The sequence below is a fragment of the Triticum urartu genome, chromosome 2, assembly GCF_003073215.2.
Source record: "Triticum urartu cultivar G1812 chromosome 2, Tu2.1, whole genome shotgun sequence".
Taxonomy (NCBI): domain Eukaryota; kingdom Viridiplantae; phylum Streptophyta; class Magnoliopsida; order Poales; family Poaceae; genus Triticum; species Triticum urartu.
In genome coordinates, this window is record NC_053023.1 from 66954681 (window position 1) to 66972088 (window position 17408).

The following is a 17408-nucleotide window of genomic DNA, read 5'->3' on the forward strand; positions in this document are numbered from 1 at the left end:
GTTGCTTCCTGATTGTATCAATATTGCTTCAACACTTATGACGGTTTGTATCTAGGCGACATCGATCAAATGCTATGGACGGAGCAGCAGACGTGGAGAGATTCGATGTGGGATTGAGAAGGGAAAGGTGGAACTGGAGGGGTGATCAAGAGTGAGAAGGGGATGCAGCAGTTGAGAAGTAGATATGGGTGACTGGGTATGCATGTAGAGCTGCCGGTAGTACTGGGAGGGTGATGGGGACAAGCATGGCACCAGATTGGATATTGAGATCTGGCATGAGTAGAAATAGAGGGTACATCAACGAGGCAGTGATAGTGTGTTGATCGTAGTAGCCCTCGTACAGGACGGTGGATGCAAGGACCAAGGAGAACGAAGCACTTCCCATTGTAGTCAGGGATCGCGGGAGTGGGAGACGATCCAGAATTGTGAAAGTGTTGCTCATGATATGCCTCGTTGGGCCAGTGTCAAGGGCGACGATGTGCTTCTTGCCTTGGCTCTAGTCGGATTGACGGTGGGGGGCATGGGCGACGAGCCGCCGACGCGCTGCTCCCCGTGGCTCCGATCGGCAGCGATGGCGTGGGCACTGGTTAGGGTTGTGAACAGGGAATTAGAGAGATGAACCGAAGGTTTATATACGGCGGTTTTGCTATTTTACAGCTGAGTGTTTTGCAATTCGTTGACGTTCAAATTGTTGTCCATCCGTTTTTGCACGGAGATTCACGCTGGTTTCTGCGATTGTTCGAGCTTGTTCCCGGGTCCGGTTTTTTGTCTGGTGCGGTTTTCTCTCTGTCCGTTACCGCCGCCCGGGCCGACTCTTTTCATTTCGTTTTCTCTGTTTCGATAAGGCTGAGGGGGAGCTCGAGCGGGGAGCAGAGGATGCGATTCTCCCCGTCCATGGCGATTTCGAGATCTCCCACCGCCTGAGCTTGATCTCTCTTCCCTTTCTCTTCGCCCCCTGTGTCATGGTTAGTTGTTCCTCTCTCTCTCTCTCTCTCTCTCTCTCTCTCTCTCTCTCGCGTGTTTGTTGTTCTGCTTGTGTTGTTCCAGATCTAGGTCAGTTCATGTCGCCCTCTCGCCATCTGATGCAGCCGCTGGTATGTGTGATTTGCTGGGCCTTGCGATACACGCGTGCGTGCTCCTGTTGTAGTTTGTAGATGTAACGGTTGTTTTCCTTTTCTACGTAGATATAACATGCGGGATTCTGTAGGTGTAGATGTAGCATGCGGGATTCCGTGGCAGATTTCTGTAGATGTAGCTACAGGTGCTGGATTTTCTGTAGATGTAGTGTGCGGGATTTCTATAGATGTTCTGCTCATGTTCCTGTAGGTGAGGTTTGTATAGATGCCTAGCTCTTTCCTGCTCATGTTCTGATGCTCCTGTGTGTATTCCTGTTCATGTACTAAGTACATTTCGCCTCCTGATTTGTTCTTGCGGGATGTAGGTGTTTAGTTCCCCTTGTACCATGTTTGTTTACTTCTTGCAGGGATGGTTTGAGTTTAATTTCAGTGTAATTTTATCTCAGCCTTTGATGGTCATTTACTCAGTTGTTGTGATTGGATTTGCAGTGTTATTTTACACTGTAATTCATCTCAGACTTACAATGTAATTTTGTCCCAGACTTGCAGTGTAATCTCAGTACTGTATCAGTGTAATTTCTTTCAGATTTTGCAGTGTAATTAACCTGATTTTTGAACTGTAATTTGTGCCAGTCTTTCAGTGTAATTTGTCCCAGATTTACATTGTAATTTGTCCCGGATTTACAGTGTATATTGAGTGGATATTACAGTGTTATTTGGTTGTAATTCCAGTGTAGACTTACAGTGTAATTTTATCTCAGTATTGGAGTGTAATTTGTCCCAAATTTATGGTGTAATTTCTACCAGATTTATAATTTAATTAACCTTTTTCAGTGTGGTATTGAGTGAATTTTCTATGTTATTTGATTGTGATTGCAGTGTAGTTCATCCCAGCATTACAGACTTCTAATTGTAATTCATCCATTAATTCCAGTGGATTTATAGTGTAATTTGAATGTAGTTTCAGTGTAATTTACCCCAACATTAGAGTGTAGTTTACCCAATAATTCCAGTGTGGGTTGTTATTGGATTTTGAGTGGTTTTGTCAGTGTATTTTAGCCCGTCTTGCACACTGTTTGCACATTAATTTTGTCTATTTTCCAATGTAATTAAGTCCAGTTTGCTCAGTAATACCATTGGTTCCTATATATTATTTAGCTAGTATTCAATGTTCCTTGCTTGGTTCAGTACTGTAGGGCAGTTTTCATTTAGCTCACTTTAATGCCTTCTTCATTGAGGAATTCATCGTCTCCTTGTTCAAGTGAGTCTTCTGGTTCTTTTCTTTCTCCTTCTCCATTCCTTTGACCCGTGCTTGAGTTCGTGTTAGCTGCTGCTCTACTGCAATCAACATCTTCAGGCACCTGCAACTTTTAGGGATTTCTTTTAGTTATTTTCTTCTGAAATGTTATGAGTTTCTCTTAGGTTCATCATTGTATTTCTGAATTTTGTGGTGTGTACATGTTGCAGATTCATGTTATAGAACAGGTTTGTGTCCCAGGGATTACATTCTCCTCCCCCATCTTCGCTTGCTGCCACTTCATTATGCAAGTTTGCCTCCAATGTCTGCAAATGTAAGTTTCAATGATTGTTAGTGTGTTTTTCTTTGGCATTTTCTTGTAATAGTTATTCAGCTCTTGTTTTGCTTACATTGTCATCTTGTTGTGATGAAACTGTCATCTGGTTTGCTCACTTGAATGTTCGTAGATCCATCTCCTGAATGTACCTGCAAGATTCATCACAAGTTTAATTTTAGACATCTCATGAATGTCCGTGGTATTTTTTGTTTTTGTCACTTTACCTTGTATATATTGTCGGAATGAAGGAGCGCAGTGAAATGAAACGTTTCTTGCATCATAATTTTGTTAGCCTTTTACCCTTTTTATGTATTTTTAAACATCTTCCCAATGTTTTAGCAACTATATCTCACATTTAGTATGAGTTATTCCTGTGATAACTCAGTAGATCCTCTTCAGTCACTACCCTCATCATGCTCCTGTCCTGTCACAATTGGAAAGTAGAATGTTAGTGTTAACATAATCATGAGTAGCAAAGCATTTTAGTAATAGATGCTTGAATGTATTCTGTATGCTTGAATGTTAATGCTAGTATTTTGTAATGTCTGCATGCTTGAATGTATTCTGTAGATTGTGTTTGTGCTTATGCTCTCTGCTTTCTATGTTCTTTCTATGCCTGAATGTTTTCTAAGGCTTTTACACTGCAAATTACTAGGTAAAAGTGTAATTACCTGAGTTTTCTTCTAGTTTATTTTCACTGTGGATTTTACTGGTTTCTTAGTGTAAAACCCCTAGATTTTTGCACTAGAATTTCTAGAGATTTATAGTGGAAATTTCTAGGTAGCTACAGTGTAATTTTTCCCTGGCATTTACACTGTAATTTAATTTGTAGATACCTACAATTTAATTTACACTGTAAGTAGTACCTACAGTGTAAATTACACTGGAATTTTTACAAGGTACTTACAGTGTAACCTACATCATTCCGGTGTAACTTACACTGGAATTTAATTTGTAGATTCTAGGTATGTACAGTGTAATTAAACTGGAATTTACCATGTACTTACAATGTAAAGCTAGGAAATTGTGTGTAAAGTTTGGCTGCTGCCAGTGGCAAGTAACCATGGATAGATAGTCCATTTTGTATTACAAACCAGGTTACTAGGTAATTGCATCATTTGTCTCATGTTTACACTGGAATTTATATCAGATTTATCCCACACTGAAATTCCAGATTTTACAATTTTTTGTATGTAAATTACTAGGTATGTACAGTGTAGTTAAACTGGAATTTACTGTGTACTTACAATGTAATTGCACAATTTGTCTCATGTTTACACTGGAATGTACACCAGATTTCACAAGTTTTTGGGATTTACACTGTATTTTTTTTATGATTTACAGTGTAAATTACTAGGTATGTACAGTGTAATTACATCATTTGTCCCATGTTTACACTGGTATTTATGGGGGATTTACATGGGAAATTATGGAGAATTTACACTACAATTTAATTACATGGGGATTTGCACTGTAATTTTCTGGGAATTACACTAGAATTTTATAGGATTTACACTGGAAAATGACTATCACTTGCACTATAAGCTTCTGAATGTTTTCTGAATTTTTCCTGTATTTTTTATGTTAATCCCCATGTATCTTTCCTAGAATTATAGCTGATCTTGATCTCTCTATTTTGAAGATGAATAAAATTCCTTCAGATTTTGTTAATGAAAGAGGTGAAGAGAGATGATGGTGAGGAGTTTGTGTACGATTGTTGCTGACCTGTTGATTCCCCGATCTCCCATGGCCGCCTCTCCCTTTCCCATGGGCGCCTCCCAGATTTGTTCTAGGCTGGTAGGTGAGATCTTTGTAGTGGTTGATGGCAATTGGCGTGTTTTGTTGTGCCTGGGATCGGACAAATCGGGTCAGATGTTTACCCGACCCGTTTAGACGATCAGGAGGTTTTTTTTAGCTATCTGCTGATTTTCCTGCTCACTCACGTGTAATGTGTTGATTGGTCAGGAAATTTGACTGTTTTCGAATTGAAAAACAGTCAAATGTCAAATAGACAGTCCTTACTTTATATATAGCTCACTTCTACATCGTTGGATGAATCCCTCCAAACGAATGACAAGGGGCTGGTCTGACGAAACACATGGATTCAGACGTCTGAACTAAAGTGTTTCCCATTGTTGATTGTTGCCTTGTCTATCATTGTCTACCCCAAGAGACAGTTATTTAACATATACATGCACGAGAAGAATTGATCCATGCATACCGCCATATTAATTTGTGAGAATCCTTGTTGGAATTTTGCTAGTAGGCCTTTGGCTCAAAGCCCAACTAAAATTCTGAAATTCTATTGGCCCATTCATGCACACATGTGAGTGGAGTGAGTGAGGCTAAAGTTTAGTCTCACCCCGGAAGTTGAGAGAGAGTTGCACCTCTTTATAAGGTGAGCTCTTCTACCACTTGTATGAGCATAAGAAGAGGAGACCTACACCCGCACTCCTCCTCCTCGCTCGCCGCGGCGCGGCGCGGCGCGGCGCGGCCGAGCCGAGCCGAGGACAGAGCTATGCACGTTGTCTATATTTAGTAATTTGCTCATATTTACAACAATCCAAAAACCTGATTATAGGCAATTTACTCCGAGTGGTTTTGCTGCGCATCTGAAGCCGCCTGCCTTTAAGGGGGCGCAATATAAGAGGTGGCGCACGAGAGCAGTCTACTGGTTTCAGACCATGGGCTGCTATGATGCCACCAAGGGCAAGCCTGAGGGCGATCTTAATCCAGCACAGCTGGAAGCTTTTGAGAAGATTGATACCCTCTTTAAAGGCACTCTTCTGAGTGTTCTTGATGACTTCATTGTGGATTCGTATATGTCATTTGACAACGGCAAGGACATGTGGGCTGCGCTCGAGGCCAAGTTTGGTGCCTCGGATGCCGGCAGCGAGTTGTATGTCATGGAGCAATTCTATGACTACAAGATGACTGATGAGCGCCCTGTTGTACAGCAGGCTCATGAGATACAGTCGCTCGCAAAAGAACTTGAGTACTTCAAGTGTGTGTTGCCGGACAAATTTGTTGCCGGAGGCATCATTGCCAAGCTTCCACCTTCGTGGAACAATTTTGCTACTTCCCTGAAACACAAGAGACAAGAGTTTTCCGTTGCGGATCTCATTGGTACTCTTGATGTTGAAGAGAAGGCGAGAGCAAAGGACACACGTGCTCGAGTTGCTGAGGGAGGTTCTAGTGCCCACATGGTACAGAAGAAGAACCTCCCAGCCCAACAAGTTCAAAAACAATAAGAACAAAACTCAGGGCAAAGGCAAGTTTGATACAAAGAACAAGCCATCACATTCTACCAACTTCAAGAAGAATTCTCATAAGAAGGGGAAGGGACTTTGCCATGTCTGCGGTGATCCTAATCACTGGGCTCCGAAGTGTCCTAACCGCTTTGAGGAGCGCGAACATGAGAAGAGCGGCAAGTCCGCTAATGTTGTCATCGGTGATACTGATATGAAGGAATCAGGGTACGGTATTTTTCCTACCATCCTTTCAGTATTTCAATCCCCTGATTGGTTAATTGACACCGGTGCCAACGTACATGTTTGTGCTGATGCCTCCATGTTTTCTTCTTACCAGGCAACAGGGACTTCACCCGTGCTGATGGGGAACGGGTCACATGCCAACACTCGAGGTGTTGGTACGGTCGATCTGAAGTTTACTTCGGGGAAGACTGTGTGTCTAAAGAACGTTCATCATGTACCGTCCATCAATAAAAATCTCGTTAGCGGTTCCCGTTTATGTCGAGATGGTTTTAAGTTGGTTTTCGAATCCAATAAAGTTGTAATTCTAAGTGTGGACAATTTGTTGGAAAAGGCTATGAGTGCGGAGGCTTGTTCCGCCTATCTTTGTCAGATATTTGCACTAAAGTTATTAATAATGTTTGCCACAATAATGAGTCTGATATTTGGCATTCACGACTCTGTAATATTAACTTTGGTTGCATGTCGCGGTTAGCCAATATGAATTTAATTCTGAAAATCTCTACTGTCAAAGGCTCCAAGTGCCAAGTATGTGTGCAAGCTAAGCAACCTCGCAAGTCCCATAAGACTGCAGAGGCAAGAGACTTGGCGCCACTAGAGCTTATACATTCTGATCTTTGTGAGATGAATGGCGTGTTGACAAAAGGTGGAAAGAGATACTTCATGACGTTGATTGATGACTCCACTAGATATTGTTATGTGTATCTTCTGAAATCAAAAGATGAGGCTTTGACTTTCTTTAAAAACTATAAAGTTGAGGCAGAGAACCAACTTGATCGAAAAATTAAACGGCTTAGGTCCGATCGTGGTGGAGAGTATTTTTCCAATGAATTTGATCTGTTTTGTGCGGAACATGGTATAATCCATGAGAGGATGCCTCCCTACTCACCCCAGTCAAATGGGGTAGCCGAAAGAAAGAACCGAACTCTAACTGCTATGGTTAACACCATGTTAGACACTTCGGGTCTATCCAAGGAATGGTGGGGGGAGGCGCTAATGACTGCATGTCATGTCCTAAACCGAGTTCCCACACAGCATAAGACCATGACTCCATTTGAGGAATGGGAAAGGAAAAGGTTGAAACTCTCTTACCTACGTACTTGGGGTTGTTTGGCGAAAGTCAATATACCAATTCCCAAGAAGCGCAAGCTTGGACCAAAAACCGTGGATTGTGTTCTTCTGGGCTATGCTTTTCATAGCATCGGCTATAGATTTTTGATAATAAAATTTTAGGTAACCAACATGCATGTTGGTACGATTATGGAATCAAATGATGCAACTTTCTTTGAGGACATATTTCCTATGAAGGATATGTCGATTTCATCAAATCAGGAGATACCTACTCCATCTAGTGAGGAATTCACTGTAATTCCTGAACCCAACATTGTGATGGAACACGTTGAGAATCCTGTTGAGGGTAACAATGGAACTCCTGTGAGGAGTAAGAGACAGAGGACTGCAAAGTCCTTTGGTGATGATTTCATTGTGTAGCTCGTGGATGACACACCCAGGACTATTTCAGAAGCCTATGCATCTCCTGATGCTGACTACTGGAAGGAAGTTGTACGTAGCGAGATGGATTCCATCTTAGCTAATGGTACCTGGGAGATCACTGACCATCCTTATGGGTGCAAACCTGTAGGATGTAAGTGGGTGTTCAAGAAGAAGCTTAGACCTGATGGTACGATTGAAAAGTACAAGGCACGGCTTGTGGCCAAGGGTTATACCCAGAAAGAAGGTGAAGACTTCTTTGATACTTACTCATCCATGGCTAGACTGACCACAATTCGGGTGCTACTATCACTGGCTGCCTCACATGGTCTTCTCGTTCATCAAATGGACGTTAAGACGGCTTTCCTCAATGGAGAGTTGAAGGAGGAAATTTACATGGATCAGCCAGATGGTTTTGTAGTACCTGGTCAAGAAGGAAAGGTACAAGTTATTAAAGTCTTTATATGGCCTTAAACAAGCTCCTAAGGAGTGGCATGAGAAGTTCGAAAGAACATTAACTGCTGCCGGCTTTGTACTAAACGATGGTGGCAAGTGCGTGTACTATCGCTATGGTGGGGGCGAAGGAGTTATTCTTTGTCTGTATGTCGATGACATATTGATCTTTGGAACCAAACTTGATATAATCAAGGAGGAGTAGCTGATGTTATCTTAAACATCAAGCTGTTGAGAGATGAGAATGGTGGGATCACACTGCTTCAGTATCATTAGGTGGAAAAGGCCTTGAGTCATTTTGGGTATAGCGACTGCACGCCTTCTCCAACTCCATATGATGCTAGTGTGTTGCTTCGAAAGAATCGACGGATTGCTAGAGATCAACTGAGGTATTCTCAGATTATTGGCTCGCTTATGTATTTGGCGAGTGCCATGAGGCCTGACATCTCTTTTGCTGTGAGCAAGCTGAGTCGGTTTGTGTCAAAACCGGGAGATGATCATTGGCATGCGCTTTAGAGAGTTATGCGTTATTTGAAAGGCACCGCGAGCTATGGGATCCACTACACCGGGTATCCAAGGGTACTGGAGGGTTATAGTGACTCAAACTGGATATCTGATGCTGATGAGATTAAGGCCACAAGTGGTTATGTTTTTACACTTGGTGGTGGCGCTGTTTCCTGGAAGTCTTGCAAGCAGACCATCTTAACGAGGTCAACTATGGAAGCAGAACTCACAGCATTAGACACTGCCACTGTTGAAGCAGAGTGGCTTCGTGAACTCTTGATGGACTTACCTATGGTTGAAAAACCAATACCCCCTATCCTGATGAACTGTGATAATCAAACTGTGATCGTCAAGATAAACAGTTCTAAGGACAATGTGAAGTCCTCAAGGCATGTGAAGAGGAGACTAAAATCTGTAAGAAAATTGAGGAACTCCGGAGTTATTACTTTGGATTATATCCAAACGTCGAAAAACTTGGCAGATCCCTTCACAAAGGGTCTATCACGTAATGTGATAGATAATGCATCGATGGAGATGGGTTTGAGACCCACCGCATGAGTTGTCCATAGTGGTAACCCACTCTATGTGATCGGAGATCCCGTGAAGTAGAAGTGGGAGACAAGCTGTTGGTCAGCTGGGAGGAGAGTATCCCTATATTAATTATCCCACTCCGTGAAGATGCAATACTCTCCTGATCTGCATGGCAGGTTGATACTTATCTTAATGTGTTCCAAGTGGCTTATTCGGGTAAGCAGAGATGTTGTCCTGCAGAACATCTTCTGAGGAACACACCTATATGAATTTGACTGTTAACGTCGCAGTCTGTGAGAATTGGGTGTTCTCTAATAAATTCATGAAAGGCCCTGGAGTATGACGTATACGCTCCACCCGCGGGGAAGCCTTGCGGCAGCCCAGTATCGGTCAAGAATTTGTGTGAAACTAGTTTCACAGAAAACTTGTAGTTCAAGGCATAGTCCACTATTCAAGTTGTGATCTAGTGTAGCATAAATTTCTAAGTGGAAGTTCAACTTCACAGTCTCCACTAAGCACCGATATATAAAACAATGTTTTGGAACTAAATGATGAGATGTGCCAATGAGACTTTGTGGGGGATTGTTGGAATTTTGCTAGTAGGCCTTTGGCCCAAAGCCCAACTAAAATTCTGAAATTCTCTTGGCCCATTCATGCACACATGTGAGTGGAGTGAGTGAGGCTAAAGTTTAGTCCCACCCCGGAAGTTGAGAGAGAGTTGCACCTCTTTATAAGGTGAGCTCTTCTACCACTTGTATGAGCATGAGAAGAGGAGACCTACACGCGCGCTCCTCCTCCTCGCTCGCCTCGCCACGCCAGCCTCGTCACGTACGCGCCGCGGGTTGCGGGATTGAGCCGAGCCGAGGACAGAGCTATGCACGTTGTCTATATTTTTGCTGCATGGGAAAATTAATGAGTCATTAATTAATAATTAACGGACGCGTTAATTACTGAACCGTTTCCGATTCTTTTGGATCGTGACGACTCGGACGTGGGGTTTACTCCCACGACCTACCCGGCCCGCACTATATAGTCAGGCAGACGTCTACCCTAGCCGCCGCTTCGTATGGTTTCTCACCACCGTTCCAGATCATTGCGCCGCCAAGCAAGTCTTCTCCATCCCTCCTTCCGGCGTGCACCGCGAGAAGGGACAGCAGGCCTCCGGAACCCCGCCTCTCGTGATCCTGTACGGGAGGGGATCAGTTTTTGGGGAGCGCACTCGCGCGACTGCTGGCAGCGACGACTTCGCGAACGACGACTTCTTCCCCGACCTCGGCAACCTCGTCCTCGACGACATGGGCGACAACGTCAACGCCGGCGGTGCTGCACCCGCTGCACCGTATGTGATTCTATCCTTCCTGTTCGAGATCGTGGTAGAATTCATGCTTCTAGTATGTGCCCTAGATGTGATATGTTCATCTGCTATGCTAGTTCGCATGATTAGTTTAATCTCTGCTGCTGTGGTCATGATTTATCTTCTGTTTATTCGGATTAAATCTCGTAGTAATTTGCTCATATTTCCAACAATCCAAAAACCTGATTATAGGCAATTTACTCCGAGTGGTTTTGCTGCGCATCTGAAGCCGCCTGCCTTTAAGGGGGCGCAATATAAGAGGTGGCGCACGAGAGCAGTCTACTGGTTTCAGACCATGGGCTGCTATGATGCCACCAAGGGCAAGCCTGAGGGCGATCTTAATCCAGCAAGCTACTGTTTAGAAGGCATGACCAAAGGAGGTCTTAATCCAGCACAGCTGGAAGCTTTTGAGAAGATCGATACCCTCTTTAAAGGCGCTCTTCTGAGTGTTCTTGATGACTCCATTGTGGATTCGTATATGTCGTTTGACAACGGAAGGACATGTGGGCTGCGCTCGAGGCCAAGTTTGGTGCCTCGGACGCCGGCAGCGAGTTGTACGTCATGGAGCAATTCTATGACTACAAGATGACTGATGAGCGCCCTGTTGTACAGCAGGCTCATGAGATACAGTCGCTCGCAAAAGAACTTGAGTACTTCAAGTGTGTGTTGCCGGACAAATTTGTTGCCGGAGGCATCATTGCCAAGCTTCCACCTTCGTGGAACAATTTTGCTACTTCCCTGAAACACAAGAGACAGGAGTTTTCCGTTGCGGATCTCATTGGTACTCTTGATGTTGAAGAGAAGGCGAGAGCAAAGGACACACGTGCTCGAGTTGCTGAGGGAGGTTCTAGTGCCCACATGGTACAGAAGAAGAACTCCCAGCCCAACAAGTTCAAAAACAATAAGAACAAAACTCAGGGCAAAGGCAAGTTTGATACAAAGAACAAGCCATCACATTCTACCAACTTCAAGAAGAATTCTCATAAGAAGGGGAAGGGACTTTGCCATGTCTGCGGTGATCCTAATCACTGGGCTCCGAAGTGTCCTAACCGCTTTGAGGAGCGCGAACATGAGAAGAGCGGCAAGTCCGCTAATGTTGTCATCGGTGATACTGATATGAAGGAATCAGGGTACGGTATTTTTCCTACCATCCTTTCAGTATTTCAATCCCCTGATTGGTTAATTGACACCGGTGCCAATGTACATGTTTGTGCTGACGCCTCCATGTTTTCTTCTTACCAGGCAACAGGGACTTCACCCGTGCTGATGGGGAACGGGTCACATGCCATCGTTCGAGGTGTTGGTACGGTCGATCTGAAGTTTACTTCGGGGAAGACTGTGCGTCTGAAGAACGTTCATCATGTGCCGTCCATCAATAAAAATCTCGTTAGCGGTTCCCGTTTATGTCGAGATGGTTTTAAGTTGGTTTTCGAATCCAATAAAGTTGTAATTTCTAAGTGTGGACAATTTGTTGGAAAAGGCTATGAGTGCGGAGGCTTGTTCCGCCTATCTTTGTCAGATATTTGCACTAAAGTTATTAATAATGTTTGCCACAATAATGAGTCTGATATTTGGCATTCACGACTCTGTCATATTAACTTTGGTTGCATGACGCGGTTAGCCAATATGAATTTAATTCCGAAAATCTCTACTGTCAAAGGCTCCAAGTGCCAAGTATGTGTGCAAGCTAAGCAACCTCGCAAGTCCCATAAGACTGCAGAGATCTTTGTGAGATGAATGGCATGTTGACAAAAGGTGGAAAGAGATACTTCATGACGTTGATTGATGACTCCACTAGATATTGTTATGTGTATCTTCTGAAATCAAAAGATGAGGCTTTGACTTTCTTTAAAAACTATAAAGCTGAGGCAGAGAACCAACTTGATCGAAAAATTAAACGGCTTAGGTCCGATCGTGGTGGAGAGTATTTTTCCAATGAATTTGATCTGTTTTCTGCGGAACATGGTATAATTCATGAGAGGACGCCTCCCTACTCACCCCAATCAAATGGGGTAGCCGAAAGAAAGAACCGAATTCTAACTGCTATGGTTAACACCATGTTAGACACTTCGGGTCTATCCAAGGAATGGTGGGGGGAGGCGCTAATGACTGCATGTCATGTCCTAAACCGAGTTCCCACAAAGCATAAGACCATGACTCCATTTGAGGAATGGGAAAGGAAAAGGTTGAAACTCTCTTACCTACGTATTTGGGGTTGTTTGGCGAAAGTCAATATACCAATTCCCAAGAAGCGCAAGCTTGGACCAAAAACCGTGGATTGTGTTCTTCTGGGCTATGCTTTTCATAGCATCGGCTATAGATTTTTGATAATAAAATCTGAGGTATCCGACATGCATGTTGGTACGATTATGGAATCAAATGATGCAAGTTTCTTTGAGGACATATTTCCTATGAAGGATATGTCGAGTTCATCAAATCAGGAGATACCTACTCCATCTAGTGAGGAATTCACTGTAATTCCTGAACCCACCATTGCGATGGAACACGTTGAGAATCCTGTTGAGGGTAACAATGGAACTCCTGTGAGGAGTAAGAGACAGAGGACTGCAAAGTCCTTTGGTGATGATTGCATTGTGTACCTCGTGGATGACACGCCCAGGACTATTTCAGAAGCCTATGCATCTCCTGATGCTGACTACTGGAAGGAAGCTGTACATAGCGAGATGGATTCCATCTTAGCTAACGGTACCTGGGAGATCACTGACCGTCCTTATGGGTGCAAACCTGTAGGATGTAAGTGGGTGTTCAAGAAGAAGCTTAGACCTGATGGTACGATTGAAAAGTACAAGGCACGGCTTGTGGCCAAGGGTTATACCCAGAAAGTAGGTGAAGACTTCTTTGATACTTACTCACCCGTGGCTAGACTGACCACAATTCGGGTGCTACTATCACTGGCTGCCTCACATGGTCTTCTCGTTCATCAAATGGACATTAAACGGCTTTCCTCAATGGAGAGTTGAAGGAGGAAATTTACATGGATCAGCCAGATGGTTTTGTAGTACCTGGTCAAGAAGGAAAGGTGTGCAAGTTATTAAAGTCTTTATATGGCCTTAAACAAGCTCCTAAGGAGTGGCATGAGAAGTTCGAAAGAACATTAACTGCTGTCGGCTTTGTAGTAAACGATGGTGACAAGTGCGTGTACTATCGCTATGGTGGGGGCGAAGGAGTTATTCTTTGTCTGTATGTCGACGACATATTGATCTTTGGAACCAAACTTGATTTAATCAAGGAGGTTAAGGATTTCTTATCTCACTGTTTTGAGATGAAGGATCTTGGAGTAGCTGATGTTATCTTAAACATCAAGCTGTTGAGAGATGAGAATGGTGGGATCACACTGCTTCAGTCTCATTATGTGGAAAAGGCATTGAGTCGTTTTGGGTATAGCGACTGCACGCCTTCTCCAACTCCATATGATGCTAGTGTGTTGCTTCGAAAGAATCGACGGATTGCTAGAGATCAACTGAGGTATTCTCAGATTATTGGCTCGCTTATGTATTTGGCGAGTGCCACGAGGCCTGACATCTTTTTTGCTGTGAGTAAGCTGAGTCGGTTTGTGTCAAAACCGGGAGATGATCATTGGCATGCGCTTGAGAGAGTTATGCGCTATTTGAAAGGCACCGCGAGCTATGGGATTCACTACACCGGGTATCCAAGGGTACTTATCTTAATGTGTTCCAAGTGGCTTATTCGGGTAAGCAGAGATGTTGTCCTGCAGAACATCTTCTGAGGAACACACCTATATGAATTTGACTGTTAACGTCGCAGTCTTTGAGAATTGGGTGTTCTCTAATAAATTCATGAAAGGCCCTGGAGTATGACGTATACGCTCCACCCGCGGGGAAGCCTTGCGGCAGCCCAGTATCGGTCAAGAATTTGTGTGAAACTAGTTTCACAGAAAACTTGTAGTTCAAGGCATAGTCCACTATTCAAGTTGTGATCTAGTGTAGCATAAATTTCTAAATGGAAGTTCAACTTCACAGTCTCCACTAAGCACCGATATATAAAACAGTGTTTTGGAATTAAATGATGAGATGTGCCAATGAGACTTTGTGGGGGATTGTTGGAATTTTGCTAGTAGGCCTTTGGCCCAAAGCCCAACTAAAATTCTAAAATTCTCTTGGCCCATTCATGCACACATGTGAGTGGAGTGAGTGAGGCTAAAGTTTAGTCCCACCCCGGAAGTTGAGAGAGAGTTGCACCTCTTTATAAGGTGAGCTGCCACGCCACGCCTCGTCACGACGCGCCGCGGGTTGCGGGATTGAGCCGAGCCGAGGACAGAGCTATGCACGTTGTCTATATTTTTGCTGCATGGGAAAATTAATGAGTCATTAATTAATAATTAACGGACGCGTTAATTACTGAACCGTTTCCGATTCTTTTGGATCGTGACGACTCGGACGTGGGGTTTACTCCCACGACCTATCCGGCCCGCACTATATAGTCAGGCAGACGTCTATCCTAGCCGCGGCCGCTTCGTATGGTTTCTCACCACCGTTCCAGATCATTGCGCCGCCAAGCAAGTCTTCTCCATCCCTCCTTCCGGCGTGCACCGCGAGAAGGGACAGCAGGCCTCTGGAACCCCGCCTCTCGTGATCCTGTACGGGAGAGGGGCGATCAGGTTTTTGGGGAGCGTACTCGCGCAACTGCTGGCAGCGACGACTTCGCGAACGACGACTTCTTCCCCGACCTCGGCAACCTCGTCCTCGACGACATGGGCGACAACGTCAACGCCGGCGGTGCTGCACCCGCTGCACCGTATGTGATTCTATCCTTCCTGTTCGAGATCGTGGTAGAATTCATGCTTCTAGTATGTGCCCTAGATGTGATATGTTCATCTGCTATGCTAGTTCGCATGATTAGTTTAATCTCTGCTGCTGTGGTCATGATTTATCTTCTGTTTATTCGGATTAAATCTCATAGTAATTTGCTCATATTTACAACAATCCTTGCTGCTTTATTTAAACCTAATATCATATTGAATCTTTTTTATTATATACTCTATGCGTCGTGACTTAACTTTTGCACTATCGGTCATGCATAAATAATCATATACTCATGAAAAACGCAACAAATGTTCCTTCCTGAGGAGACTAGCTTTTTTTTAGACAATCTCGTGAAGCCTTTTATTAACCCGTCACAATGAATACAAGGACGAAAGAAAGATCTTCAAGTTGACCTAATCAAACATAGAGGCCAACCCGAGAGATAAAGCATGCTTCACTAGATTGTGAGCCTCAAAATTTAAACTCCTAAATTCATGAACTATATTACATAACTAAAAGCAAGAGGAATGTTCTAAGATCTCATGTACCACCACTCCATATACCGATGATGTCCCGTTCTTTATGTCTTCTACCACCGTTTTGCAGCCAGAAACCACATGGATGCTCTGAACATATAGAGCGTCCGAGAGTGATAGTGCTTTCCTAATGGCCAGTGATTCAAGTGTTTGAGGATCATTAATTTTTACTTGTTTTTTTCTTTTCTTTTCTTGTTTCATTTGTTTTTTTTGTGTGTTCCTTTAGATTTTTATAGGTTTGTATTATTTTCTTTGTATATTTTTCGTATAGGCCCGAAATATTTTTTATATATGCTTAGCATTTTAAAAATAGATGATCAACATTTTCAAAACATATATTTTTATTGCCTATTCTTCAATAAATATTTTAAATTTTTTGTATACACCAGGAAGATTTTATGTACAAATGTTTGATATTTGTACATAGATTTTATTTCTAATTTTTTACAACATATTAACATTTTTTACAACATAGATTTTATTTCTAATTTTTCCTTATACATTCTACATTTTTTTAGACATCAGGAGCATTTTTTATATGCACGTTTAACATTGTCAAAATACATGATTAACAATTTTGAAAACTTATATATTGTGATGACTACGTTTTTCCTTACATATTGTACATTTCTGTATACAGCGGAACCATTTTTTCTATACACATTTAACATTTTAAATGCATGATTAAAAAATCAAACAAATTGGAACCTATAGTATTTTTTGATTTCTAAATTTTTTTCATACACATTTTACATTTTTGTATACATTTAATGTATACATCTGAAAAATCTTTTATTACACGTTTAATATATTTTTAGACCCTGATTAACATTTTTAGAAAACATTTGTAAACTTATCGTACTTTTTGTTTCCTCGTCCCATACGCATTGTACATTTTCTGTACACATTATTTTGTATACACAATTACAATTTTTTAATGCATGGTTAATATTTTCGTAACTTATGTATATAAAAGTGATTTTTATAATGAACATACTCAGAAGATTTCGAAATATAATCAAAAGTAAAATAATGAAACATAAAAAGAATAGATAAAGAGAGAAAAAAAGGGCTTGAGGGCTGTGTCCTCGGTGGCCCGACCCAATCGGACGGCTGCCTTCAGCGAGATGTCCTAAAGTCTCGCGCTTGAAGTGTTTTTTGCTGTTTTCTAGGCCGATTTTCTCTGGTTTTTTGCTTTGTTTGATTTTACCATTTTTTTCCTTTTACTTTTTCCTCTTTCTTATTTTTATTTTTTATTATTATTTATGGTTTGTAGAAATTTAAATATTTCATGATTTGTTTCATTTCGCAGTTTTTGGAAAATTACAAACAATTTCAAATCCGTGAACTTTTTGTCAAATTCACGATTTGGTTTTCAATTTCGCGTAGTTTATACAAAGTTAAAAACTTTCCAAATTTTGTAAAAAAATATTTATGCATTTTTTTCAAATTTGAAACAAAATTGGTTTGGTGATTTTTTTTTCCAATTTCATGAACTTTTTCCCTTATGCCGTGCATTTTTTTTCATATTCCTTAACTTGTCAAATTGATGAACTTATTCAAATTCGTGATTTTTTTACTTTATATGAATTGTTAAGAAATTTGTGATTTTTT

At 42.2% G+C, this 17408-nt stretch overlaps 1 long non-coding RNA gene across 1 annotated transcript; it reads left to right on the plus strand.

Annotated features, from left to right (window-relative positions):
• The first annotated feature begins 789 nt into the window (after nucleotides 1-789).
• LOC125535806 lies at nucleotides 790-4745 on the plus strand. Its single transcript, XR_007294804.1, has 3 exons — nucleotides 790-965; nucleotides 2544-2647; nucleotides 4293-4745. It is a non-coding gene; the product is annotated as an uncharacterized LOC125535806 (long non-coding RNA).
• The last annotated feature ends 12663 nt before the right edge of the window (nucleotides 4746-17408 follow it).